General features: G+C 51.8%; 1 protein-coding gene and 1 pseudogene across 1 annotated transcript in view; one reads left to right on the top strand and one right to left on the bottom strand.

Annotated features, from left to right (window-relative positions):
* Nucleotides 1-8809: 8809 nt before the first annotated feature.
* The window catches only part of KCNJ10 (potassium inwardly rectifying channel subfamily J member 10), a 28690-nt gene continuing 9615 nt past the window's right edge, over nt 8810-27884 (top strand). The window contains exon 1 of the mRNA XM_068541089.1: nt 8810-8876. The gene's annotated coding sequence lies outside the window, so the exon portion shown is untranslated. The remainder of the gene's footprint in view (nt 8877-27884) is intronic.
* On the bottom strand, nt 21533-25638 carry LOC137760689 (mth938 domain-containing protein-like; annotated as a pseudogene).

Here is a 27884-nt window from a genome sequence, read left to right as displayed (position 1 = left end):
CTTCCCCGTGAGGAGCTCTCTGAGCTGCAGGCTGCCCTGAGAGAGAGAGACCCAGAGCCCTTCCCTAGGCACCCAGGGGCCCCTAGGAGGTATGGCTCGTATGAGGAAAGGTTAAGAATTCAGGACTTTTCAACTTTCCCTTCTTCTTGGGAATCATCCTCTTTCCCCACTCCAAGGACACCTGGGCTGGCTGAGGTGGGGTGATGGAGGGGAAGAGTGTGACATAAGGACCACAGATGGCCTGGACGTTTGACCAGGTCCTGGGGAGAAACTGCCTGGGTATGTAACTCCAAACCCAGCACTCTCCAATTTAAGTTCTGGAGTGAGGCGTTCTGCAGCCAGACCTCTGGAGGCTGTGTGTGTGTGTGTGTGTGTGTGTGTGTGTGTGTGTGTGTGTGTTGGGGTAGAGGGCAGGAGGAAAAACCAAAATGAGATGGCTTGGAGCTTAGGGGCATCCCCTACATTTCCAGGAGGAATCAGGGGACACAGGATCCAGGAACCCCAATGCAATGGCAGATTAGGGTCTTCCCCTCCCCCAACCGTGAGCTTGCTTTTTCTCTTCCTGCAGCCCACGATGTCCTCGATTGGCTTAGAGATCACAGGTCATTCAGAGAAGTACCTGGGCCCACTTATTCCAGCTTCTGCCAAGGTGGGCTTTCAGATGTTCTCTCAGGGTCTTAGGTAATCTGACCCCCAATCTGCCTGCTGAGGCAGATTTCTCTGCCCAGGTGTGGGGAAGAAACGCCAGAGTCTGATGGCCCCCAGAACTCTCTCACCCACCATTGCCCCGGGAATCTAAGTGAGCCTCACTTTGATTGTGTTTTATCTCCTGTCTTCGGGCTGCACTTTCTCAATGGGTAAGGGAAGGTGTGAAATCGTTGCCTCTATCTCAAGAGCGAAGACTCGATTTCTACACCTTCCCTCCAAAGAGTCCTGTTCCTCCAGCCTATTCCTCCTTATTTCATGTGCATGCTGTGCCCCCTTTCCAGAAGACCCCAGTGCTGCATTTTCCTGGATCTCCCTTTCTCTGGCTAGAGAGTGCTGGCCAGCAAGGGGGCTTATTTTTTGGAAGGGGATCTGGCGAAAACTCCCTCAGGAACCAGCTCTTCCCAAACCCCCACTTGCCTTGGAAATAGGGGCCCAAACCCAAGTCCCCTGGAACTCAACTCACAGCGTGTGGAGAGGAGAGTAGCCGGCAGCAGAGACCCCTGGGGGGGTAGCGTCCATGCCCCTGACACCGCCTCCCCCCCACCCCAGCCCCCTTGGAGGGTGGGAGCCGCAGGCACCGCTGTTTCTCCTAAATGTAGCGGCAGCTCTGACTAGGACTTGCTATCTGTGTCATCCGCACTTCCCAGGCTCCCCTGCTCCTCTCCTGTTTCCACAGCAACCAGTCTGGCGACAGCTCTAGAGCATCCCCCTCCCCTCCCCAGTCCTGGGTACCACTAGAGGCTGATCCATACGCCATAGCTATTTTTAGCCAAAGTTCCTCCTCCTGGACAACTCAGAGCTCGCCTCCTCACCCCCTCAGGGAAAAAAAAAAAAAAAAGAAAAGCTAGCATGCTGGCTCTTTCCTGAGAAGCTCCTTGCTCTGGGAAAATACAGGCCTTGATGTGTTTGGGAATAAGGCATTTGGTTTCCTAGGGATTCACCTCCAGCCGGGCTTCTGGGTGCATGTGCTGCTCTCGGGTCAGGCCTACCATCACGGTCTCCGTTTTTGGAGAGGCCACCCTGATCCAGAAGAAGGTAGCTAGAGGGAAAAGAGATCCAAGCAAGGAAGGGAGGTAGGGTCAGAGGTTCTAATCTTTGTCACTGATTGTGACCCATAGGCATCACTTCACTTCCCTCAGCCACAGTCGCTCCATCTTTCACAAGATGTGGATATGTGCAAATCGCCCTTTCTGCCTACTTTACAGGGTGTGCAGATCGAATGAGGCAATGTAAATCGAAGGGCTTTGAGGTGTAGTTTCTTAACAGCAAAAGGTCTAGAAACAACCCCAATGTCCAACAGAGAGAAAAGGCTAGTTTAGGGCTTACTAACTCTTCATTCAACAAATTTTTGTGGAGCCCACGTGCCAGGTAATGTGCTAGGTGGGGCTGGTTACAGAAATGGATAAGTCCCTGCCCACCAGGAGCTCATGGTCCAGTGGGGGAGAAAGATCCGTAAGCACAGAATACTAACTCTACTACTAAGAATTGATTGAGCATCAGCTCCGAGCTAGACGCACACCTTATTCAACAACCCTGGGCGATACCCTATGAGGATACCTATGAGACAGGTATTATTTTCCCTATTTATAGATGAGAAAATTAAAACTGAAAAAGGTTAAGTGATTTACCAAATGTCACAGAGCTGGATATCGGCAGAGAAGTAGTCACACTCATACACCTGTGTCACGCCCCCATGCTCCGCTCCCTTGGTAATGCAATATTTGTGGCAAAGCAATATAATCAGTTACTATGTTCATATATGTAAATGTGCATGCAGGCACACTGTTACATAAAAACCAGAACATGAAAGTATTCTTTTTTATTTTTGGCCGCAGCACCACACGTCTTGCAGGATCCCAGTGCCCCAACCAGCGATCAAACCTGTGCCCCCTGCAGTGGAAGCGTGGAGTCCTAACCACTGGACCGCCAGGGAATTCCCCAAAGTATTCTTATAAACTGATCATAACTGTATAGAAATAGCTTTATGAACACTGATAAAAATCAGGAAGAAAATTGGAGAAATGTAAATACTTCAATGTTTATTTTTCCCAGGGAAATAATTAAAAGCAGAGAGTGGTAGACGAATGCCAGGTGTTGCTAGTATCAGCATTATTATATCCAAGATATTGATCAGTTCTCCAGCTGCCTTAAAGTTGGAACAGGAAGATGTGAGCTAGAGAAGCAGGACGATGTAGAAATGGATACCAGCAGGTTAGAAGTCCCTGGAACGGCCTGGCAAGGTGGAAAAGGTGGTGCTGAGTAATATAGTGTCAGGAGGCAGTGTCCTGGGTTCAAGTCCCAACTCTGTCCCCTATTAGCTGGGTGACTTTGAGCAAGTTACTTAACCTCTCTGACCAGTTTCTTCATCTAAGAACTGAGAACAACTGTATTATCCATCTCTGGGGGATTGTCATGAGGATTATATGAGGCAGTGGTGGCACATTATAAGTACTCAGTAGATGCTAGCTATGATCTTCTTTCTTCTCATCATCATCGTCTTCATCCCAGGCATCTCCTGAAATCTCCACTTACCCTGTGCCGCCTTCCTCTGTTCTGGTGCCACCCAGTGAGACCTGCAGGGGGCACTCCTGGTACACTGCCCTCCTCTCTCAGCCCTCTCGCCTGTGTTTCTTGTTCCAAGTGGAAATATCGAGTTTTCAGCCTGAGATTGGCATCAGGAGGGCTGTTAAAGCCCCAGTCAACATCCCCGTCTCCTGGGCCTGGCCCTGTCACCTGAGCCTTGGGACTGCTAGCCTGCCCTTCTCTGTCCTGCCAAGCAGCTGCTCACGTTGGTTCCACTGTGCCAGGAGCTCAGAGAGAAGAAACCAAACTCCTGGGCAAGAACGTATTTGCATAGAACTGGCCCCATTTCCTGGAGGGGGAAATCACAGGGCTGGCAGGGTCCTCCGGAAGATGTATCAGCCAGACCCCTGCCTCAGTGCAGGCTGCCTTGAGCATGGCCTTCCTGACAAAGGAGACCACCACCCCCTCCCCTGCTTTATGGATCCGGCAGGTCCTGGACTTTACCTGGTATCTAACCTCAATTCTTTGTTTATCATTGAACTTGAACAGAGTGAGGGAAAAAAAAGTTTTCTTAGGTACCAGGATACAGAAAAATAAGCAGGATCCTAGCTTTCAGGTATTATGAGGTAAAGAAAGCAACTTTACAAGGAGTCAATGAAATATGTCAGTACAGTTGTGACGATGGGAGACTGGGTTTGGAACTGGAGAATGTTGAGGGCAGGAGGGGCACAGCTGGGGCCACATTGCTGGTCTATAAAGAACCTTGGTACAAAATAGAAAAAAGGACCCCCCTCTGGGAAGATGCACTCCTTATGGCATGTAGCAAGTGGTACTTTGGCATAAAAAAAAAATAAAAAGGGGAATCCCTCCAGTAGACACGGCTCCAAGCCATGATGCAAGGAATGGCAAACTGAACGTGGTTCAGTCCTCAATTTGCCCCCTCAGTGGGTGCCTTTATGCAGTGCACAAACTGTACAACTGTATGTGGCAGCCTTGGGATCAACCAATCTGGGAAGATTTCCTTGAGCAGTATCATGAGACTTCTTAGGTAAAAGGTTGGAGGTGGGAGAGGAAGCATGATGGGGAATACAGGAGGTGGCTGAGGATATGAACTTAGTGGAGCAGGGAGGCCAATCAGATAGATTATAACAATTTCTATAAATTCAAAGGAGATGGGGCCCTAGGAAACTCAGAGCAGAGGGAGCATAGGTTTGCAGGAGTGAAATGTGGCTGGATATCAGAGTGAAACGGGGAGAAGCAGAGCACAGATCCAGGACGGACGGAGCCCCACTGGGCTCCTGAGGCTGAGGGCTTTGCTGGTCTTCTGGCTGAGTTCAGGAGAGCACGAGCATCAGAACCTTCTCATACACAGGTCTATCTTGCTTTATAGGACTGGAGGAAGTAGACCAGGATTTAAAAGTCATGGACTTTAGAGGTAGTCCAGAATTAATCCTCACTTTATAGGTAAGGGATGGATCTCAAGCACTTTACAGATAAGGATGGGTCCCAAGTAATTTACAGGTAAGGGATGGGTCCCAAGAGGATAGACAGGACTAAGACCCAGGCCTCCTGGCTCCTGGTCCCTGGTTGTTTCTTTATTCCCTGTTGCCTCCCTCCTACCACAGTATATTGGGTGTTAATAGAATTTGTGTCCATTGGACCCAATTAGAAAGGTACTAGAGAAACCACCTAGTTAAAGAAATTCTGGATAGAACCCTTTGGTAATGTGATTAAGCATCCCCTAACTCATGTCTTATAAATGTGAGTTTTTGTAAATCGCATTTACTGAAAGGAGGTGGTGTACCTAAATAATGATCCATTCATGACTTGGTGGGGGGGTGTAGCTCAGTCCCTCTCTTGGATTTCTCCTCTGTGGTCTGGATTATCCAGCTATTAGGTGCCCTACTACTAATGGAAATTGTTCAGCCTTGTGGGGCCCGAACACTAAAATGCCCCTTGGAATCCTGTGGTGGGCGTTGTCAGTATCTCTATTTCCAGCCGATCCCTCTGACTGTGAAATGTTGCCTATTCTGAGCCTCCTCATGCCTCCTGACCCAAAGCTTCCCTCATCCCTTCCGTCCGCACTGGCTTTTCCCAGCAGAAGCCCCTCATACTGCTGCCCACTTGTGGATTCTCCTTCCCAAGCAAGTTACTCACCCCTACTGTCCTCTGTGCTCTGAGGGAGCCCCTGCCCTATTACGAATGAGGTAAAAGAAGGGATGAGGCCAAACTTGGGAGGAGTGAGTTAGAAAGGAGCAATTGAGAATAAGAAAGACAGAACTTGCTAAAGTGAGGAAACAGAAGGGTGTCCTTAAAAAAAGATGGTTCCCCTAACTGCCATTTTGTGTGGGAACACTGGACATCGCAACCCTGGCAAATTTTTCATACCGATGTGTGCTCATATTGACAAGTTTGTGTTTCAACCATGCAAAATCACTCTAGTATCACCTTGAGACAAGCTTTGGAGTTCAACGTACGTGGATTCATATTCCAAATCGAACACTTTCTAGCTATGTTACCATAGGCGAGCTGCTGAACCTCTCTGAACCACAGTTTCTCCGTCTCAAGTAATATGTATATCTTGCATAGTAAACACTCACAAATATGAATTTCCTATGGCATTTATTATTGATTCCCTATAGGGCTCCTAGTGACTGTTCTAGGACTTCTTTTTTTTTTGTAAAAAGACTTGGAAATTAAAAACTGACATTTGATATGTACAGAGGAATGTATACATGATGGATATCTGTGTATATGCTATAAAACATAATTTAAGAACAAAAACTCAACTTAAATCACTCTTGTAAAATTAGAAACTTACAGAGCCGTTCAAGCTATCTGTGTCTTTTTCCACAACCTCTGCACACCTGCTGTTCTGGAACTTTTAAATGCTTTCTAATTGCTCAGTCCCACCGCCGCCCTGAGTTTCAGTGAATGACTTTTCTGAACTACAGAAAAGTGAAAACCATTTGGAAGGAACTTCTGCAGAGACTTCTTCACCACCAGGTATCTCTTCCTGCTCCTGCCCTGTGATTCTTTCTTCCCTCCTCTCTCAGAGGAGTACTCCAAATGTCGAGCTGAGGAGTTTGCACTGTGACCTGTAAGCAAGGGCCACCAGTTTGGGGTTTTGATCCAAGGGCACAGGGACTGACATTGTGAATACAGGTTACCTCTTCCTTTGAGACTAGAGAGAAGGGTGCAGGGTGGGTCAAGGTCCTGGGCTGCTAGTGACCTTCCTGATCCTGATGGTGGCCATGAAATGAAAAAGGATATCCTAGAGAGATAGAACAAAGGGAGACTTGAGAGAATTTGGTGGTTTTGTTGACATGTCAATGGATGGAACATAGGGTAAGGGTGAAGAGTGAAGATCATTTTTAGCTTTTCAATCTGATTAACTGGGAGGAACACAGAAGTAAGGAAGTAAGTCATGAGAACTCCCAGCCTTGAGGAGGAAGAGGATGAGTTCAGTTTGGGGCCTGTCCAGTTGGAGTGGAAATCCCCTGCCAGCCGCTGGAACTGTGGAGGTAATGCTCTAAAGAGAGCCCAAGGCTGAAGATAGAGATTTGGGTATAACTCAGGAACGATAGTTGGAGCCATGTAAGTGATGAAGGGTCCAGGAGCAGGACATGGAAAGAGAACATAAGACTGAAACTTGGGTATTGGAGGAGGGAACAGCTGTAGGTTGGGGTGTGTAGGGGCAGTGGAAGAAGATGAGCCTAGAATGGCACCAGGTCCAGGTCATAAGAGGCCTTCTGTTCCATGGTTAGGAATTTGGACTTTACTTATAGACAATGGGCAGTGTATTGAAAGCTTAAATCGGGAAGTGACACAGTCAGATTTGTGTTTCAGAGAGATTGGTGTTTCTTCTTAAATGAAGGATTTTATGATCTGACAGATTATTAGAGAAAGACTAGAGGTAGGCGTTAGAAGGCTGCTGTAGCAATCCTGGTGAGAGGTGATGGGGTCCTGGACCACTGGCATGATGATGAGATAGAGAGGAAGGGAGTGGGATTTAGGTGATTTAGAAAGTAGATGCATTGATTAGATAAGGGAGATGGGGTGAGGAAGAATGAAGTCTAGGATTGCTGCCATGTTTCCTCTTGAGTCAAACCACTGTGTTCACCTGCAGATTAGTGTTCCTAAAATTCTGCTCTACCTTTGTCTCCCCTCTGCTCAAGAAACCTTCATTTACTCTCCATTGCCTTCAGAGCTGACCATGAATGGGCATAGCTCTATATTTACTCCAGGTCTTCCCCCACCACAAATGCTACGCTTACCTTCAGCCCAGTGCCCCCCCCACCCCCGCCATGGGGGCTATTTGAAATGGACATTTACCCATCATAGGGCGTTTAGAGGCTGAACTGAACTAAAATGTCAAGCGCCGTTCCTCTTTTTTCCCCCACTATGTATATCAACTCAGTATGATAATACTGGTTACTGATTAGTAGTTAAATATCTATGATGAGCAAAAATGGGGAAATAAATGTTTTCTTCCTTAATACATGCCAAGAGTGGGAGATTGTGGATAAAAACCTCTCAAAACATGGATTCAGATAATGAAAGAAGTCCTTCGTGATGAAAAGGTTGAGAACCACCACTCCGTATTCTGGTCCAGTGGACCACTTTGCTGCTGTTTCCCAAGCAGACTTGTATTTTCCTGTCCTCCCAGGACTTTGTGAATGCAGTTACCTCTGCCTTAAATGCCCTCCCCACCGTCTCCCCGTACCTGAATCCTCTGCATTCTTTAGGGGCCTTATCGGATGGATGTCACGTCTGTCCTCCCACATCTGCAGGACCCCCTAAGTAGAGTGATCTTTCCCTTTCTGCTGCCTCCTGGGCACTTGGACTGCATGTTCTGCCCTCTCTCAGACCAAGCCACTGCAAGTGGGAATGATGTCTGCGCATTTCGCATCCAGGACCTCACCCAGCACTTAGAAAACGGCAAACAGCATGGAAATGGTGCTGAAGGATATAACCCCGTCGTCCCCTGAGCCCGCCCCTTCGGCGCTGCTTGTCGGGCCACTGGGCCGGTCCTGAATTCATTTCCACCTCATTAACTCGGCCCCAGGTCCGCCCCCGCCTGCTCCCGCTCTCGTTCCCCATCCCTGACGCGACAGCCTCCTTTTCCTTCCTTCTCTCTTCCCCTGTCATCTTGCCAGCTCGGCTTCTATCGCTTCGCCTATCGTCTCTCTATCTATTTCTCCCTGAGTCTGTCTGGGTCTCTGTCTTTGGGTGTTGCTCTCTGTCCTGCTCCTCCAGCTGTCTGGGGCTCCGCTTCGTTGCCCCTACGCCCCACCCCCTGCCCAGGCCCCTCCAATCCCGGCAGCTCGGGCCTGGCGCTCCACATTCCCATTGGCCTGTCCGGAGCCCCCCGCCCCCGCCCGCCCGGCCCCTCCAGGTCCCTCCGTTCGCGCAAAGTTTGGCTCTGCGCTGCGGAGGGAGGGGGCGGCCCGGCCCGGCCCAGCTCTGCCCCCGGCCGGCCCGACCCCGGCCCCGGCCCCAGGACCAGCCCTTATCTGATCCCAGCTCCGGGTTTAAGAGTCCTGGCCCTGCCCGTCGCACAGCTCCGTTCCTCACGCCTGCCCGCCCCGTCTGTCCGTCTGTCCCGCTGCCCATCCGAGGGGCCACTCCACCCCGGACCCAAGGTAAGACCCTGGCCCTGATGAAGGAGTGCTGCCGCCGCAGCCGGGGTCCTGTCCACCTCACTCTCCAGAGATACCGGGGCCCCCAGCCCCTAGGTCCCTACCCTGACTGGCCTCAGTGGTACGGTCCTATTCCCCAGCCTCCCACCTTGGGCGGCCCCAAACGGAGCCTTCTAGGAAGGGCTCACCAAGAAGGAAACTTTCCCAAACTGGTCACCTCAGCACTTTCCGCTAAGAAAGGGGCTTTCCTAATGCTCCTTCCTATTGGGCAGACCTGCAGTTGCATCACAGCCCTCCAACTAAATACAGTGACCACCACATATAACCATGCACCCTCACAGGCACTCCAGAGAGTGCCCCCTCTTCCCGGGATCATCAGGTTACTCCCACTCCCATGCCCAGCCCCTTTTCCCCCCTCCCCATGCTGTGACATTCACACAGTGACACCCACTGATCACTAGTTCACACAGGGGAAGAAGACACCTACAGCTCAGATTAGGGAGATGTAGTAGCCTGGTGTGACTGGGACCCCCTGCCCACCCAGTTTCTTCCCTTCATTCCAACTTACCTCCCACTTCAAGACACCCCTCCCCATTACAACCCTCCTCCCCTCCCCACAGCTGTTTCACACTGAGATCACCTGGAGGAGAGCAGCAGGGCCACCTCTGCTAGAGTAAGAAGGGCAGATTGGGTTCCGTAACATCCACCCTCCAGGTGAGATGCCCCTTCCCCATCCCATCCCTTCTCCCCATCAGGACCTAACCAAGGGCACCTGCGTTAGGAAAGAGACAGGTTGGAACTTCCTGATTGGAGGGAGAAGAGTTGAGCCCCAGGATGCATGGAAGGACAAAACTGGGGACAAGTGGGAGTAGGACCTCTTGTATCTTGAGATCTCATTCTTGTTAATGAAGGGCCCCAGGCAGAGTGAGGCAGATGGGGAAGTGGGGGTGGTGAAGAAGCCAGTACAGATTTGGACCCCAAAGGAGGCCTAGGCTTAAAGCCTGATTCTGTTGCTTATCGATACACATTCTAGCTAAAGATTTCTGGCCCGTCTGCCTTGGCCATGGTGCTTGATTTTTTTTCCCCACCAGGACTGCTTTAGGCATTTCTGGGTGGGAGGGAGATGATGATGGGAGACTTGATGCCCTTCTGTGAGGAATGACACTTGTTTAGGCGTGACGAGGGCCTGGAGTGGGTATCAGGAAACCAGTCTGAGAAGGGACCAGAAGCTACCACTGAATTCCATTCAGTTTCATCCTGAAAAGCTGTTCCTAATCTCCAAGGATTTCTGTTCTGTTACATGTTCCTGGCATGACGGTGGGCACCATCGGGTGCAGGGCTTGTTAATTCCTCATGGTATAGGCTGGGTACGGGGGACCAAGTGTAGAAGCAACCGAGTGTCCTGGCTTATAGCTACTTCTTCAGGGAGGAGGAAATGAGGGAGGAGGGGGAGGGAAGGCATCATGCCAGGGAGAGGGGCCAGGGCTGGTCTGCAGAGGCAATAGGCATGGCCCAGGCAGTGCCAACTCCTCTTCCCCGCCCTCCAGTCCTTTGGTGGTGGTGGCGAGGGAGGGAGAGAGGGGGTGTTGGGGGGTGATCTGGGCCAGTCCAGCCTCCCAAAGCCCTTGCCAACCTGGGTCCTGAAAGGAGCTGCTGTTTTCTGAGCCATCCCCCCGCCCCGCACCCGGAGCTGAGCAGCCAACTTGTCTCAGTGGATATCAAATGGCAATGACTCCACTGAGTGGAGAGGGGTGGCGGGGGCAGGGTTATGGTCCCAATCCTTCTGTGGTTCTAATGCAGAATCCCACTGCTGCCCCCTACCCTGAGGGAAAAAAATCTGTCTGCCCAACATCTGCCCTACATGTGGTCTGTGGACACATACGTTTGTGTGGGAGGGTTAGTTGTCCGACTCCTGGCATCCCTCACCTCCTCCCTGTGTCCCACTGAACGGTGCCCCATCCCCACACCTGCACCTCTGTGCACGAGCTTGTTTATAACTCCAGCCTGGTTGGCTTGGGCTAAAAGGGAAGGGCGTGGCAGAAGACCCAGGGGCCTCCTTCCCTGGTCCTCCCTAGGGACCAGAGAGGCTGGGACACTTGGATCTGGGTGGGCTTAGATCAAGTCCTCTGAGGTCATGCCCAGATTGATGGAATAAGGGGTTTAGGGCTCTGGGGGGTGGGGGGGGGTGAGTCATGCAGAAAGACCCACTTCTACAAAGGAGAAAAGACCCCCTGCATCTTTTAGCAAAATGCTTGGTTTCTGCACACAAGATGGAAGATAGGCCAAACCTCCTGGCATCAGTGGGGAGGGAAAGAGATGTTGGGCAATGGAGCCCCTCAACTTTCCTGCCAAGGGTTACTTAGGACGGAAGGAAAAAACCTCCAGTCTCCCTCCCCTCCCCAGCCTAGATTCTTCTCTTGCCTGAATGGTCAGTGCTACTGTCCGGGTTAATGCCAAACTGTCCAGGATGGTGGTGAGGCCCTGGAAGGGGCAGAGAGAAGGGAGAGTCCGAGGCACACTGCTAAGATGAAACTGCAGAAAGATTAGAGAGATGGGAGATCTGGAATCCAAGTGTTTTAGCACCCAGTGAAGGGTGGCTGGCAGGGGCGGCTCTTGGGAATCGAGCTTTCTGAGTTTACCACATCACCCTGTCTCTTCCACAGGCTGCGTTCAATGCTTTTCTCCCTTCATCCAAGTTTAACGTACGTGTTGCCACCATTTTCATGGAGGCAGTGCATCTGAGTGGCCCCTCTTCATCCCCTCCCCACATCAGAACCTTGAAAGGGCACAGAGAAAAGGATTACGGGAAAAACTCTCCCGTGGGTGTCTGCCAGCTGGGAGCTGGATTTGAGGTGGTGGGGAGAAGGGAGGGGCTGGCTCTGGAATGCAGGAGAGAAGTGAAAACTGAACTGCGTGGCTTGGAGAAAGAGGCTGGAGAAGCATGGGCTTCAGAGGACTGAATTAGCACTTCAGGCCCCTAAAACGGTGTAGCATAGAAGGAGTGGATATGGCCATTCTGCTCCCCTTCCAAAGGCAGAAGACCTGGGGAAAGGATTGGGGCTGCAGCTTGAAGGACATAGGCTAGATTTCAGGAAGCAGGTCCATAAAAGGAAAGAGATCTGAAATGGAGTTTGGGAAAGAGAGGCAGACCACCTTCTGGACCCAAATAAAAACAAACCCACCCCCCCAAACAAAAAAGCCCATCATTAAGGCTTGTGAGGGGGGAGCTGTGAAGCTCAGAGAAGCGCACGGATTATTGCAACAGTTGTCAAGACGCCTCTTCTCGGGGGAAAGTGCGACCCCGCGGTGCTGTCTCAGGGCTCCTTTCTGTTGTCTGAGAGGCAGAGGCATAGTGGTTAAGAGCACAGCCTTGGAGTCAGACTTCCTGGGTTTAAAATCCTGCTTTCACTGCTTAGTAGCTACAGATGTCTCCTCATCCTTACAATGGGGCTAATTATAGTTGTGTATTAAAAGACTCGATATTTGTAAAGGGCTTGGAGTGGTGCTTAACATGTTAAAAATAAAAAGTGCAGTTGTTGGCTGTTATGGTTCTCCCACCTCTGTGACTCTTTCTACTCCGTCATCTTGCCTGGCTCCTGGGCCTGCTGCAGCCCTTCTCTGTGGCTTTTCTGAGGTCTGTCCTAGGTCTCTGTCTCTCCGCCCTTCTAGAGTTTGGGAAGGTGGGAGAATTATCAAGTCATTTAACATGAGCTTCCTGTCTTCATTCCAACAAGCTGGGCGTTGCCTGGGTCTCCACACCCCTGGGCCCTTCTTTCCATGAGTTTTCACCAAGCAGATGTGCTGTCTGCAACTCGGATTCGATAAATGTAACCGAGCTGCTGGGCTTCCCTAAAATAGTCTCTTTCCCCGTCTGGGTGACTTATGTCTTCCAGCCAAAGACGCCGGCTTCTCTCTACCCCGACATCTCGCCCCTGTCCCTCCATGGCCCTGCCTCTTCCCTCCCTGCCCACATTTCCCCCACAACTCCCCTCAGGTGTGTGAGTCTGCCTCTTCTCTGCCCCCTGATCAGCCTGTTCATCCCGTGAGCCTGGGTGCCCAAAGCGGCCTCCTTAATGATCTTCCTAACTTCCACCTTTCTTTCTCCTTGATTCCCTCTTTACTCCACACAGAATTATCACTGGAACTGTCCTCATGAAGCATCAGTTTTATCTTGCCCCTTTGCTACTCAGACGTCTCTGTGGGTTTTCAGGTGAAAACTCCCAATCACAGTCTTCAAGATACTTTATATCAGCCTTTCTCCCATCCCCTCCAGTTCCCCTATCTTTTGGGACCCCCATCGATTCAGACCTTGTTCTGGGGGAGCATATCCCATGGCAATCCCTGAGCCACACCCCTTCCACCCTGGGCCCTCACACAGGCCTACCCCTCCAAGTCCTGCCCCTCCTACAAATCTCCATCCTTCTGTTTCCCTATCTGCTCTGTCATCTTGTACCCCTTCTCCTCAGCATCCTGCCTGTTCCTTGTCCTTCGTGTCTATGAATTTGCCCAGGATGACCTGGGCAGTGGTAATGTTGGAGGGGACATCCTGTCTCCTACAATAACAGGAGCTCCTCTAGGGTGGGGCCTACACGCCTGTCAGACTGTCGACTCCCTGAAGCAAAGGCATCTCTTCCCTCCCTGGACCCCTCTGCACCCAGGGCACAGACTGCCTACTGACCAGCTTGACTAGGTAGGAAACCTTTCTGGTTGCTAATTCTGGGGGAGGACCCTGACTTCAGAGGTTTAGGAGTGTCCTAGACTAGGGCATATGTAAGACTCTATTATCCAACTCTCTAGGGAACCTCCAGAGAAACTCCTCTCCTACTAAACTCCCCATCCTGTGGAGACAGTTTTACCCTAAGATTATAAGCAGCAGATTAAGCGCTGCTGGCCCAAACACAAAAATCCACATGGGTATCCACAGAACCTTTCTCTCCACGCCAGGGAGGTCTGCTCCTGCCTGATGCTGGGCTTGTCAGTGGGCGTCTGGAGTGGGAAAGGGGCAGAGGCCAGAGTCTAGTCTGGGACAGCCCCGTTGTCTGGAGCATACCTCTGGGTGGGAGCCTGCAAGCTGGGAGACACGTGGGCATAGCTCTAAAGTCGGGTTAGGCCTTACCTTTTAGAGTTATATCCTCAGCTCCACCCCCATCCTAGTCCCAACCACAAGACCCGGGCACACACCTTCTCCCCACATCTAAATCTCCCTGGTTGACCCTCTGTGAAAAAGACATGGGCAACAGCAAGAGGAAAGGGCGAGGATGTCTGAGTCTAGGGCAGTGGTTCTCAAACTTTTTGGTCTCAGGACCCCTTCACATCTTAAAAATTATTGAAGACTGCAAAGAACTTTTGTTAATGTGGATTACATTGATAGGTTAGAAATGAGAGGAAACTTAAAATATGCATTAATTCATTTAAAAATAACAGCAATAAACCCGTTTTGCATGTCAATTTAGATGACATATTTTTAACAAAAAAACAGCTATGTTTAAAAACAGACAAACAAAAGTTTAGTAAGTGGCATTGTCTCACATTTTCACAAATCTTTTTAATATCTGGCTTAATAGAAGACAGTTCGTGTTTCATATCTGCTTCTGCATTCAATATGTTACAATATCATATTGCAGTGTAGCTTCTGGAAAACTCCATTGAACACTCATGAGAGAATGAAAGTGAAAAGAAGCAAATAACATATTAGTATTATTATGAAGATAGGTTTGACCTCATAGAGCCTCTGAAAGGGTCTCAGGAGCCCCCAGGGTCCCTGGACCACACTTTGAGAATTACTAGTCCAGAGGAACGTCAGAAAACAGTTTGGAAAAGCCCCAGGTGATTTGAACATCCTGGCTGATCTCCCTTAGCTGCCCATGGTCTTTTGAATGTTTTCACTAGGGAGGCAGTATGGGGTAGTGGTTAATCATGTGGGTCCTGGAGACAGACTACCTACTTGAGCTTGAATCTCAGTTCTACCACTCACTAGCTGTGTGACTTTGGGCAGATTATTAACATCTCTGTGCTTCAGTTGTCTCGTCTATAAAATCGAGCTTTTTAAAAGTGCCTACTTTTTAGAATTGTTGAGAATTAGATGATGTAACGCTAGAAAAGGGCCTAGCATAGTGCTGAATAATATGAGCTCTCATTAAATACCAGAGCCTTGCCCCTGAATCCACTGCCCACGGGCCCAGAAGGCAGTGCGATGCAGAAGTGACCTTTCCCAAATTGCAGATGTGGGTTTCTTGAACCAGAGAGGAAAAGTGACTTGTGTGAGGTCCCAGGAAAAGTTAACAGGGTTGTTGGGCCCTGAACCCAGGAGTTCTAACTCTTAGCCCTACACTTTCCCCACCAGACTTTTTCAGTGGGGGAAAAAAACCCAGGGTCCTGAGAGGAGGGGAGCAGAACTTACCTTTCCCCCAGCAATCCCAAGTGTGCCATCCAGGGCCAATAGCAGTAGAGCAGGAAGCCTTGAGTTGAGGGCAGGTAGCAGGGAGGAACTTCCTGACCTCAACAGCAACTGAAAAAGGAGAAAGCAAGCCAGGAGAAGACATTCCTAAGCCCAGAAGGTTTTTCCATCTTGCCTTGTGGGGAGCAGTTCTGTAAAGTGGCCCCAGCCCTCTCTCCTAAGGGTTTCTGGCCCAGGGCAGAGGAAGTCTGGGATAGGGCAACACTGCTTCTCCTGGGGTGCCCCTTTCCTGCTCACTGCCTGCGGCCCCTTCCTGGAGCGTCCCCTCCTCTCAGTCTCCCAGTACTCCAGGCTCTGGGTCCCTTTCCCAGTGGCTCCTGACCCTGCCCTTTGTGCTGTGCTGCCAGGGCAGTGCATGCACCTTGGGAAGGGTGCCAGTGGGGGTGGGGGAGGGGCTGGGGGGTCCCATGGCCAGGAGGAGAAGCCTCTCGCCACAGCTCTGGGGAAGGGGATGACGCAGATGGGGGAGACAGCCAAACACACCAGGGGCAGGGGTGGGGGGAGCCAGCCCTGGCTCTTTGGCCTGTCAGCCAAATCCCCCTGAGCTGGGCTGCAGGCACCACCTTGTCAGAAGCCTAAATAAATACTCCAAACCCCAAGCACACACCCTGAGCAGAAGCATTCTGGAGGGTCAGATGCCACCAGCAGCCGCCGAGCCTGACAAGTCGAGGCGGGCTTAGGTTTGAGACCTTGCTGTCTATTGCTCAGTTTTTCCTCAGCCACCCACACAGTTCCCTAGAATAGATGGGAAAACTGAGGCCAAAAGTGGGTGGGCTCAGACTGCCCACGTGCTTCTTTCCAGAGTCCAGTTGGGAGGAAGGGGCCTGGCCTCCCACAGCCCCTCCTCCCCCATCCCTCCCAGTCCCCCTGGTTTTTTCCATTTGGAAAGCCCTTTCTGGCTCGTGGCAGGTTTGGGGGCCCTGGTCTAGTCTCCCTCCCCTGTCTCCTGGGCAGTGTCCCCAGGGGAGCCCCCGAGGGCTGAAATCTCTTCAGTCTCAGCCCTGCCCCACCCCCTGCCTCCACCCGCGAGGCCAGCAGCCCCCCAGCCCCCGCCCCTGGGCTGTGGGACAGGGAGAGGGCCGAGGGGCTGGCTCTGCATACTAATGTCCTGCCCATTGTCAAAGCCCCTTTGTGCCCCAGAGCTCCATTGAGGCGCCTCCGGGGCGGGCACAATGGGGGCTCTGTCCCCGAGTTCCCCCAAACAGTCACCTGCTTTCAGAGCCTCCCCCCGCTCCCACCCCCACCCGCCCCAGTGTCCGGAGGGCCCAGCGAGCTTGGGGGAGTGGGGCCAGAGCCAGGGGGGATGGGCAGGAGGCGACCCCTCCCCCCCCCCCCACCACCCCCCCGGGCAGGCTGGGGAAATGGGCCCAAGGCAGGGAGAGGCCCCGGCTTACAGGGGGCGGGGGCGGGGCAGTCTGTGGATGGACTTGGAATGCAGGTTCCGTGAGGCCGGTCAAGGGGAAGGGGCACTCAGCCTGCCCACTCCTCGGTTCCACATGCCCGGCCGCCGCGGCCCGTGCCTTCCCGCCTCTCCTCCTCCTCCCACCACGAGACTCATATATGCAGAGACACACAGGCACACGCTCATGCATGCGGCCCCACACACGGCTCCCGGACGCACGCCGGAGCGGATGTGCCCAGACCCAGCAGGCCGACTCAGGCACACAGACCCGCACCGGCCACTCGCATATGCACCAGCACACCCGCCCTCCATCCGCTTTGCACCCCTTCCGCCAGCCTCCAGCCTCGAGAGGCTCAGCACCAGCGCCCCAGCCCCCGACCACCCCCCACCCCGTGCCCTCGCTGGCCCCTGCTGCTCCAACACAGGTTATAACAAGTTTGCACTTGTTGTGACCTCAAGAATGTGGCCCTGGGGCGGGGAATGTCCCGCTGCTCCAGACCTCACCTGCTTATACGTTAACCACGGACATGGTCTCTGCTGAACCGTGAGCACGCCCACCCCCTCCCCCCCCCACCCCATCCCACAGACCACAGAGAGGTTTGGTGAGCCAGGACCCCCGCCCCAGAGCGGAGCCAAACACACTGAATGGAGTGCTGCGGGAATGACCAACCCCAGCCTGCCCCAGCACCGGCCCAGGGCCACCAGCCCTTGCATCTGCCCAGCGCACTCAGGGTCACGGCCTCTCACCACCCTGTGAGGTAGATGGCCTCGTTATCATTTCCCCGTTTTATAGTAGGGCTCTGACAGGTGCATGACATATCCAGGTGGCAAGACTGGGACTCCATTCTAGAATGGAAGTCTCTTGCTGCTGGGTGTTTTCCTGGGTTGTGTTTTTGCGGGGCAGGGGTCACTATCTGCCTCTTGGCTTCACTGAGATGACCCAACCCATGTGGAATTTTCACAGAATTATCTTTTGCCCACCTTCTTTGGGAAGAGTGGGGCTATGTTGGGGTTGGAGTAGGGAGAACAATGGGTACAGGGGCCTTAAACAGGATTCTGCGTCCAGAAAGAAACTCAAAAGTTCACCTTGACCCTTGACTGCCTCTAGGCAGGGTGAGCCTACCTCCTTTCATTTCCCACATTCCCATGGGCCCCATTCCCATTGCTGACGGATCACTGGAGAGAGGAGCCCCATGGCCTTCTTGGCTAGAGTTTGGAGTTTGAGATCTCTGTTGATTTTAAGTCCTTCACGACACCTGGCTCTGACCTTCCCTGTTAATATCCTATGTCTGTATAAGGATCTATAGGGCATGTCTATGCCTCTCCTACTATTCTGGTCTGGGGCATCTTCTGGAAGCCTGGAGCAGGTACCCTAAAAAGGGAAGAGATGGAGGACTTACCAGGACCAGGACCCCGAGGATTTGAGGGCTGCTTGCACGATTGTGTGCTGGGACCTGGGGTGGTTGATGGGGTCACAGTTGCAGAAACCCCATTAGATGGAGAACTAAGCTGATGTTGGTTTGCTCATCTGCAAATGTTATCGAATGCCGATCTCCATGATGCTTCCCTTACATCAGAATTGCAAAGACCCTTGCAGGACCCTTCTATGCCTTAACCCCACTGCTCACCTAGAATGCTCCCCGGCTGGCTGCCAGATTCTGCTGAAGCTGCATCATCCATCTGTCTTCCTCCATGCAGGAACACTCCTCTCCCAGCCCTTATTCTCTGGCGTATTCTTCTGTCTCCAAGTGCCCTTCCAAATGTCCCCTGTTGGAGAAGGAGGCCTGGCCAAAGGACAATTTCGGCCCCTCCAGCTGCACTCAGGCTTGGGTGGGTGGGGGACAGTGAGACAGCGACCTCTGAATCTAGTTCTGCATCTAGTCAGTGTCGTTGTGCCACCCCTGCCCCCATCCTTCTACTCAAAGGAGGAATGTGGATAAGGAATAAGTGGAAAGTTGGGGAAGGGCAGAGAGATTCCCTCCCAGGGTGACAGTAGACCCCCCCCTGCCGCCAGGCTTCTCTGTGTGAGGGTCAGAGGTTGCTCTTCAAACGTGGAACCTGAGAAGGAAAGGGAGTGGCGAGGACCCCTGTCAGAGAAGGTGGCTCAATTCCCTGAATATGCATCAGAAGCACAGGGTGACTATAGGTCTCCATCTCCACCAAGGGTAAAAATACGAACAAATTGCTTAGGCAGCAACAAGCAAATTTTGACTTAGCAGGAAGCATTTCCTGGGTATAAGGGATTACCAGGCAAAGGGGAAGGATGGAAAGAGGTGGAGGACTCACTCCCCCTGATGAGAAAGAGAGGCCCAGCTTAGCCGCCTATTGAACAGAGGTTGGGTGGCCTAGGAGACATTTCCAAAGGGGCTTAGAGCCCCTGTGGGCCATGGACTTCCAGCTGTCTCAGGTAACTCCCTTGATCATTTCCACAACCCCTAGCAGAGAACATCATTGAATCTGCCCCTTCCCAATGGGCCCGCTATCTGCTGTTTCTTTTTCTTTTTTTTTTTTTTTAAAGATTTATTGATTGATTGATTGCTATGTTGGGTCTTCGTTTCTGTGCGAGGGCTTTCTCTAGTTGCGGCAAGCGGGGGCCACTCTTCATCGCGGTGCGCGGGCCTCTCACTATCGCGGCCTCTCTTGTTGCGGAGCACAGGCTCCAGACGCGCAGGCTCAGTAGTTGTGGCTCACGGGCCTAGTTGCTCCACGGCATGTGGGATCCTCCCGGACCAGGGCGCGAACCCGTGTCGCCTGCATTAGCAGGCAGATTCTCAACCACTGCGCCACCAGGGAAGCCCCTGCTGTTTCTTCTAGCTCTTCTTGTTGTCATATTTCTGGGCCAGCGGCTGTGGGGCAAGGAGACTCCTGAGGCCTGCTGATGGGAGGGGCACACTGGACACCCCTAGGCTGGGGCTTTGGTTGGAGGGGAAGAGCTCAGTGGATAATGCTCCTAGGTTGGCCCTTCAGGACCCCAGGGTTAAGAAAAGATCTTGTAGGAAGAGAGAGCTTGGGATGAGGAAGAAAGCCAGGGTTATTGCTCTGATTCTGGTGCTATGAGCCGGCTGTGTGATTGTGGAAAAGTTACTCAACTTTTCTAAACCTTGGCTTCCTCTTCAGTGAAATGAAGGGGTTGAACAGGGTGACCATGGGGGCCTCCCAGCGCCGACATGCCATGATGGTATGGTGGCCAGATGAAAAGTGCAGTTTAAGTGGGCCTGGGTTCAACTTGCAGTCACCTCTTCCTTACTAGTGGTCCTTCTGGACAAGGCAGCTAACCTTTCTGAGTCTGGTTTCCACACATTCACATGAAGGCAATGGCATTACCCACCTCCCAGGGAGGATAGGATGACGCGGTACATGGAAACCCAGCACAAGGGCTGAGGTGGGGAAGTCCGCAGCACGCGGGGACACAGAGGGGCAGCAACTCACACTGGGGCTGTGGGTGTCTGGAAGGGCTTCTCAGAGAAAGTGACATCTAAGCCAAGGCTTGAAGGAGGGGCAGAGATCGACCAAGTGGAGTGGGGAGGGGAAGAGTGCTTCACGGAAGAGGCCCCATTGTTTGCGGAAAACTGTTGGTAAGAGAAAGCATGGCCCGTTCAAGCACTGGGAGAAGCTCAGTGTAGCTGGAGGGCAGAGGCTGTGTGTGAGGGGTGGGTGGAGGGCCGAGAATGCTGATGCTGGAGAGGCCAGCTTATTACATACTCTGTCCCACCTGTCATTCTAGGGGCTTGCGAGTTGGGATCTCTCCACTTCCCCTCCATCTTCCTTTTCCTACTTTTCTTTCTCCCAAGCTCAGTCCTCTTGTCTTTGGTCACGTTTGGGGTCCAGGTCTGGAGTTTTCCACCTCTCTCCTTTCCCATGATGAAAGAGGGATCTGCCTCCTGCAGAAGACTCTGGATTTCTGGCATTGAGGCTCCGTGCTAAGCACTGCGTACCCACTGTGGGCCCTCCCCAACCTGGCCCCTCATGAGAGAGAGATGCAAGAGTGTTGATGGCAGTGGGCTGAGGGCAGTGTGGAGTGAGAACTGAGGGAAACTAGAGAGAATACAGCTCTTCAGCCTGGAGTAAAGGCGGATGGAGAGACCGAGTCAGTGCGCGCAGCTGTCTGAAGGTTGACGCTTTAATGGGAAGCTCGGAGGAAGGACTTCCCAAGGATGAAGCAGGTCACACACCAAAAAGGGAGCCTGAGGGAGGGAAAAGAAATGTACAATATCAATCCTATGGGCTCTTTTAAGCCAAGAAATACTTAGACAAAGCTCTATACTAGGCACTGAGGAGGTCACAAAGATGAACAAAACACAGGCTAGGAAGCAGTTCAGAAATGATTCTCCTGATTGACAAGGTGGGCGTGATCCTTCCTGGAAGGAGTAAGGCAGATAAAACGCCCCCTCTGGCAGCTGCTCCTGAGGGTGCTTCCACACTGGGGGTACCTCTCCTGCCTCCCCGCCGCCTACATTGCCTCTCGGACCCTCCACCGACTAGGTCCAAGGCCTCCCTCATCACAGCCACACAGTTTCTAAGATCACAGACGAGAAAAGGTATAGAGAAGGGAGCTTCAGCCGGGAGGTAGGTCAGCCTCCCTCTCTTCTCTCAGCTGGGGAGCCCCACTGGTTCCAGGACCCTAAGGAACCGGTCCCATCAGGTTGGCCTCTCTCTGGTTTCTCGGATTCTGGTGGCAGATCTGGTGACAGCTCAGTGGTTCCCTGGCCTCCACCCCAAAAACCTTATCTTCTGGGGCCTGGCCATCCTGGGCTCTTTAAAAAAGTAAAAAAAAATTTTTTTTTTTTTACCATTTCTTAGTGATTTATTCTCTTAAGGCTCCATCAGCAGGTGGAATGGAAGACCCCTCCCACCCTGATGCCTTGGGTAACCAAAGCATTATCCTCCTTCAGTGCCTGCTCTGTCTGGAGGACCCGCACATCAATGCCTTGTTTCCTGAGGTACAGTTGATGAGGGTACCTTCGAGGCCTCACTCATCCCCTGGCCAATAACAAGGGTCTGCACGCCTTTCTCGACAACTTCCTGCACATCTGCAGGCTGCACACCAGGAGAACACTCAGTTCCTGTTTCTCTCCGGTCCCAAGCCTGACTTCCCCCTGGCCACACTTTGCAGTCCTTACAGGTTTTAGTAGAGCCTGGTACTTTCATTTGCCCCCTATGAGAGGGAAACAATTTCAGGGGAAGATGGAACTTAACTGAACTCCAAGGCCCTCTCTTTTCAGAGTTGCGATCCCAAACGTCTCCATGCTTTACCCCTCATCCTGGGCTTTGAGCAGCCTGCCAGCTGGCTGGAGCCACCAAGGGGAAGCAGGAGGGCGAGGGGCCGAAGGGCATGATGTAGGAACTGAGTTCTTTGTGGCATCCCTCACTAAACACCTTTCCTACCTCTTGGCGGGTTGAATGGGTTTTGGAGGGAGCTTCACCTCGGGAATTATAGGGAGGTAGGATGAAGGAGGTGGGCTGGAAGCCTCCTCCGATGCCAGGGCTGTAGGAAGTCCTACCGCATGAATCACTGTTACCCTGGAGAAAGGACAAGTAAGGCAGGAGGTAGCTGGAGTATCATCAAGCCCACATGGGTGTGGAGAGGCAACGTGAGTGAAGGTCCGCGGGACTTGGAGACAGAGGGTCCGGCTTTGCCATTAAATCAACGTCAGCAAGTCACTTTACCTCTCTGAGCCTTAGTTTCCCTAATTTGGTAGATATTTTTCTTTCATCTGCAAAGTAGGCTAATAAAAATATCTTACATTTGCATACAGGCCTTACAGATTTCACATACTTTATCTCCTGTAATCCCAACCAAACAATGGAAGGTTTTACTGCCTCCTTAGGTGAGGAAACTGAGCCCTAGAGAGATGAAGAGATTGACTGAAGTTCCCATAGCAAGTAGATGGCACAGATCTGGATGGCAAATAGTGGGAAAGAAGAACAGATAGGGACCTTTGGCTATGACCCAGACCTGCCAGGATAACAAATAGGTTTCATTTGTAAGGCTAACTGCATTGGATTGAAAATGGCTCTCTGTATCACCATGCTGAGAAAGATTCTGAGGTTCGGTGAGGAAAAAAGTACTGTGAGGAATTAGTGATATCTGTTAAGGGCAGGAGGTGGGGTAAATGACGGCCCAGACGCAGTGTCGTTGGCATCCCTAGCCTGGAATCAGACCAGGGATTTCATATCTAAGAAGTCCTTCCTCTATACTAATCAGTTAGGTTAAATTCAAAGGCACCAGCTTGAAAAGAGAACTAAGGTGTAGTCTCTGCCTTCAAAGAGCTCACCGTCTCTCAAGGACAGAGGAGCGCTATATTGATGATGTGGCAAACTGTCCCAGGAACGTAGAGAGAGTAATGAGGGCATTTTAGGCAGAGAGACCTGCTTGGTAAAAGCATGGGGCTGTGCAAGTGGGGCGCAGACTGCATTTGAAGAGCCGATGGCAATTCTATATGGCTAGAAGATGGGGTTCATAGGGAAAAGTACCAAAAGGAGAGGCTGTGGAAATCAAGGTGGCATCAGATGGTGAAGGGTTCTGAATGCTATGTCTAGAAGTTTGGGTTTTACTACAGAAGCTGTGGAACTCCTTGAAGGATTGAAAGCCAGAGCAATGGGATGTAATTGTGTTGTTGAAAGGCACTGTGGCAGCTGAGGGGGTGGAGGTGAGGGAGGCGAGGCTGGGGGTGGGAAGACAGGAGATCATTGCAGCACTTCAGGTGAAAGAGAACTAGGGCAGCCTCAAAGGAGTTGGAGAGAAGCCCACAAAGGCAGAATTGATAAGACCTAGTGACCCACTGGATGAGGGGCAAGAGAGAAACCCGAGGGCGACTCTGAAGTTTCCAACCTGGGCACTGAATGGATGGTGAGGCTGGGAACAAGAGGGGAAGCACAGGAGAGACTCCCTTCTGAGTAGAGAGGACATCAGTCTGAACACGTTAAAACTAGACTCTCCGGTTAGAGGGAGCCTTTAAGTGTTGGTTGTACAGGGCAGAGGTGAGGGGAATCTGTGGGAGCGGTTGAAACAGACGAGGAAGGGAGAGCAGAGTGGTTAGAGATGCCAAGGGGGATCCCTGAGAAACACCAACAATTCAGGGCCCGCGAGAGACCACAGCAAGAGAGATGGACCAAACGTAAAGAGACAGGGAGGAGAGAGCCTGGAGGACCACGTCAGAGAGTGATGATGAGACTCTGCACCGTGTTAGTGCTGACCCCACCGAGTGCTCTTGGTACATCTGTGCACTTATCTAATTCTCCCAACACCCTGGTGAGGTAGATATCATTAGGCCCCTTTTTTTGCAGGTAAAGGAAAAGGAAACTCAAAGAGTTTAAGTGATTTGCCCCAAATCCCAAGGCCTAGAAGTGGCAGGGCCACTAAAGAGCTAATCGAGGTCTCCAGAATCAGGGGATCCCCACCACATCTCAATAAGAACCAAAGGAGAGAGTGTCCAGAACGGACAGGCTGGCCATCAGTCTCACATGAAGCAGAGAGACTGCTGGGGTCGAGGACTGAGAAAACGCCCTTGGATTTGATGATTGGAAGGTTAGCTGTGACCTTGGAGAGAGATTCTTGCGGCTCTAACTGCCACCAGCTGGCTGTGCGGATCAAGCGGAATTGCTTCTAATGTGCTTCATATGATGCAGAGCCTGGTAGTTTGAAGGAGGCTGATGCTGTTATTTTTATTGTTACTAAATATTGGTAAATTGGACCACTTGATATTGCTGACATGGGACCCATTCTTTAAAACTGGTGATTTCATATAGTTCAACCTAACAGTAAAAGGGGGTGGGCTGGGGTCGGTGGGCAGGAGAAGGCACGAGAAGGCAAGCCGCCAGGGCAAGGGCAGTCCCGTGGGGCTGGGGAGCCCTGCCCCCTGGTGGTGGGGAGGTAATCTTCAGCACCAGGCTGAGGATCGGTGAGGCTTGAAGTTTGCACGAGTCCCTCTCATCTCCTCCGCTCCCCTCCAGCCATCTGTAGTCTTGCCAGCACCCTCTCCACTAAGTCCAGCTGGGCATGGGGGTGAACTCTCCCTAGGGGGCTCTGTCGGGAAGAATACTTCTAACCTCTCAACTAGGGTGATCCTCTCAACCAGTATCTTTGGGGATCAGTTGGGTTCTCCCCTAGGGAGAATCCAGGAGCCTAGGCCAGGTGGTGACTGATTAAATAGTCAGAGCAGGCTGACACACGAACAAGAGGTATTCAACAGACCTCTTGGTCATCGCCAGCCCAGCCCCTCTGAAATCTCCCCCAGTATCCTTGGGAACCCTTTCAGTGTCGCAGGTCTTACTGATAACAGTAGAATAACAATGACAACAGAAGTTATTTGTACTAATGCCATTGCTCCCATCTGTGTCTTAGCACTTGGACTGATTTTTCTGGCTCTTCGGTCAAGGTTAGGAGGGAGGGGTTAATATCTCTGAGGTGTTCCTCTGAGGTGAGGACCCAGGTGGGGCCAGGCCTGCAGGCTCTTGGGATGGCTGGAGCTGGGGCTGAGGAGGCAGTGGTGCATCCTTTGTCCTCAGCTGAACTCTGCACGGTGCCAAGCTTCTCAGACGGGACCAGGATGTGCAGCCCTGCAGCCCCACACAATGGGTAGGAGCAGGCGCTGTGGCCGCTGTGGTGACTCAGAGGGGGAGCGTGCTGGGGGCGGGGTGGTGGCTGGAGGGTGAGGAGGCAGGTGCATCAAAGAGGCAGTCCCCATGGGCTGCGTGTGCCAGGAAGCCATCCTCCCTCTCCAGCTGGGGAAAGGGGGGTCCCTGAGGTACCCCCACTCTGGGCAGTTCTCTGCAGGAACACTGTTCCCTTCTCGCAGGGGACAGAAGGCACTGCCTGGGGATTGGGGCGGAAGAAGGGGCAGTGGTCCCAATCAGCCCACACTGACAGGGCGGGTGGTGTCTGGACAGAGGCGAACATCTGACATGGCCCCATCTCTGTGTTCTTCCCTCTCTTGACCGGAAAACACACAGGGGGGTCAGAAGGGCCAAATGGAGGTCACAGGCTCCCAGGAAACGCTTTGAAGGCTTTTATCCTTTCTTTTGATCAGTCTATGAGAACTTTCCAAACGTTGACACAAGGGAAGAAAAGCCTATTCTTCCTTGGGCCAGGGCCTTGTGTCAGGCCGAGGCTAGAGGATGGGAGGGAAGGGGAAGGAGACTGGAGGGTGAGAGGCAGAGGCAGCAGTGACTCAGCTGGCAAGGCAGGCCCCCGACACACACACGGCCCTTTTTGTCCCCACCTCAAGATTTGTGTGCATCTGGCTCTGTTTCTATTTGTTTATTTTCTTTGGGGCAGGACAGAAGGGAGATTAATGAACAAAGACATTAAGTTTAAAAAGAACCCCAAACCCGACTCCATTCTTCTCCCAACCTTGAGGGCTTACATAATCCCGCAGTGCTTTTCTTCCAGGCCTTCCTTGACACCCGTCTCCTTTCTCTTCTCTTCCCCCCTCTCTCATTAAGAACACTTGGAAGCCCAGAAATGCTTCTTTTCAGTCCCCAGTGCAGCTGATCTCCTCCTGGAGGCCTCCAAGGCCGCTCTTCAAGTTGGAGTTGGTATCCAAAACAGAGATAGTATGGTTGGTGAGAGGAGGCTGAGTAACAGTCTCCTTTCTCCACCAAGGCCAGTGGGAGGGCTGAGACGCATCTGCATTGGGAGGGACACGGGCTGGACGTGGACTTTTAAAGCAGGAAATGACCTTGATAACCCTCAAGCACAGAGCCTCCCAAACTGACCCAGAAACACGTTCTGAAGGGCAGAGGGAATTTTACCCCAGAAGGTACAGGGATGGGCCATAAGCTCCCACACACTGGACATCCTTGAAATGTGTTTTGTCTTTTAAATTATGTAAATTTTTCATTCTACGCCATCATACATCGTTTGTTTAATATTAAAATAAGATTTTCCCTCAAAACCTTTGAGTAAAACTGATAGCTCAGGAAAATACATTAAATTTAATCCTCTGGTTCCGAGCACCTCCTGGCACACTAGTTTGAGAAGTGTGGAGCTAATCCAATGCCCTTTTCCCATAATTAAAGATATAATGGCTGAAGAGGTTTAGACACTTACCCAAGGTCACTTTTAGTCAGAGGCAGAGTTGAGGCTGGCACCTAAGTCTCTTGCTTCCCAGTCGAGCCCACTTTCCACCAGGTAATGCTGCCTCTTAGTTCCTGATACCCTCATTCTATCTCCAGGATGCTAGGCTTGGACCCGTGCCTAGCTCAGCTGTCTAAGATGAGTGTGGGCTTAGAGACCAGCCCAGCCTCAGGCCCGGAGGTTGATCGTGCTCACAACCCCTCTGTGCGCAGGGCTCTCTCAAAACGTAGCACTTGAGCATGGTGGGCAGTTACTGGGCCAGAGAATGAACTGGTACTACCACTTTCTACTTCTATCCATACCCCGCAGTGACTGGTTCAGGTATTCCTGTACCTTCAAACCTAAAATAATTGGATTAGTTCACAGCTATAGTGGGAACTCCTCCTGTCTTCCTAGAAACTGCCTCCCTTTCTGATCCTGTTTCCAAACCCCTAAATCAAGAAGCTCTTTTCTGGAGGGAAGAAGCAGGGAGAATAGAAGGTTGTAGGGCTTAGAATGCCTCTACTAATGTGGGCACCTAGGCTTTGGGTTATGGGTGGAGATACAGTGAGATGCAGAATTTGGAGGTCAGAGCTGTGATTTGTTGGATAGCATAGTATTCTTCCATATCACCATCTTCCAAAATCAGATTTCTAGGAAGCTGAAGAAACTCTTAGGGGAAGAAGGGATGATCCAGACAGATGTGCAGGGAGTGAAAAGACAAAGAGGACAGTGAAAAGGAGGATAGAATCAGGGAGACACATTTTGGTAACAGCCAGCATGAAATACGAGCAGGGCAGTGCAGATGATAGAAGAGATGAGAAGAGAGTTGGGAGCAGAGCCCAAGAGAAGGAAATGGGGAGGAGAAAGACCTGCCATGCAAACCTAGGAGAGGAGCACTGGGATGGAACAATCATAAAAAAAGAGTATCACCGCCAACCATCAGATGCACCCTGGGTGTCATTGCTGGTGAATTCTTCACACCTGGCTGGTGCCTGCTAGACCCCTATCATGCTCTAGGTGTCCATCTTCTCTGCTTGTTGAGTGTGGAATTTGCTCATCCAAGGCAAATTCAGTATATAGTGTTAACCTGAA

Source organism: Eschrichtius robustus, chromosome 3 (assembly GCF_028021215.1).
Source record: "Eschrichtius robustus isolate mEscRob2 chromosome 3, mEscRob2.pri, whole genome shotgun sequence".
Taxonomy (NCBI): Eukaryota; Metazoa; Chordata; class Mammalia; order Artiodactyla; family Eschrichtiidae; genus Eschrichtius; species Eschrichtius robustus.
The sequence above is the reverse complement of the archived record's forward strand: the minus strand, read 5'-3'. Positions and strand labels throughout refer to the sequence as shown.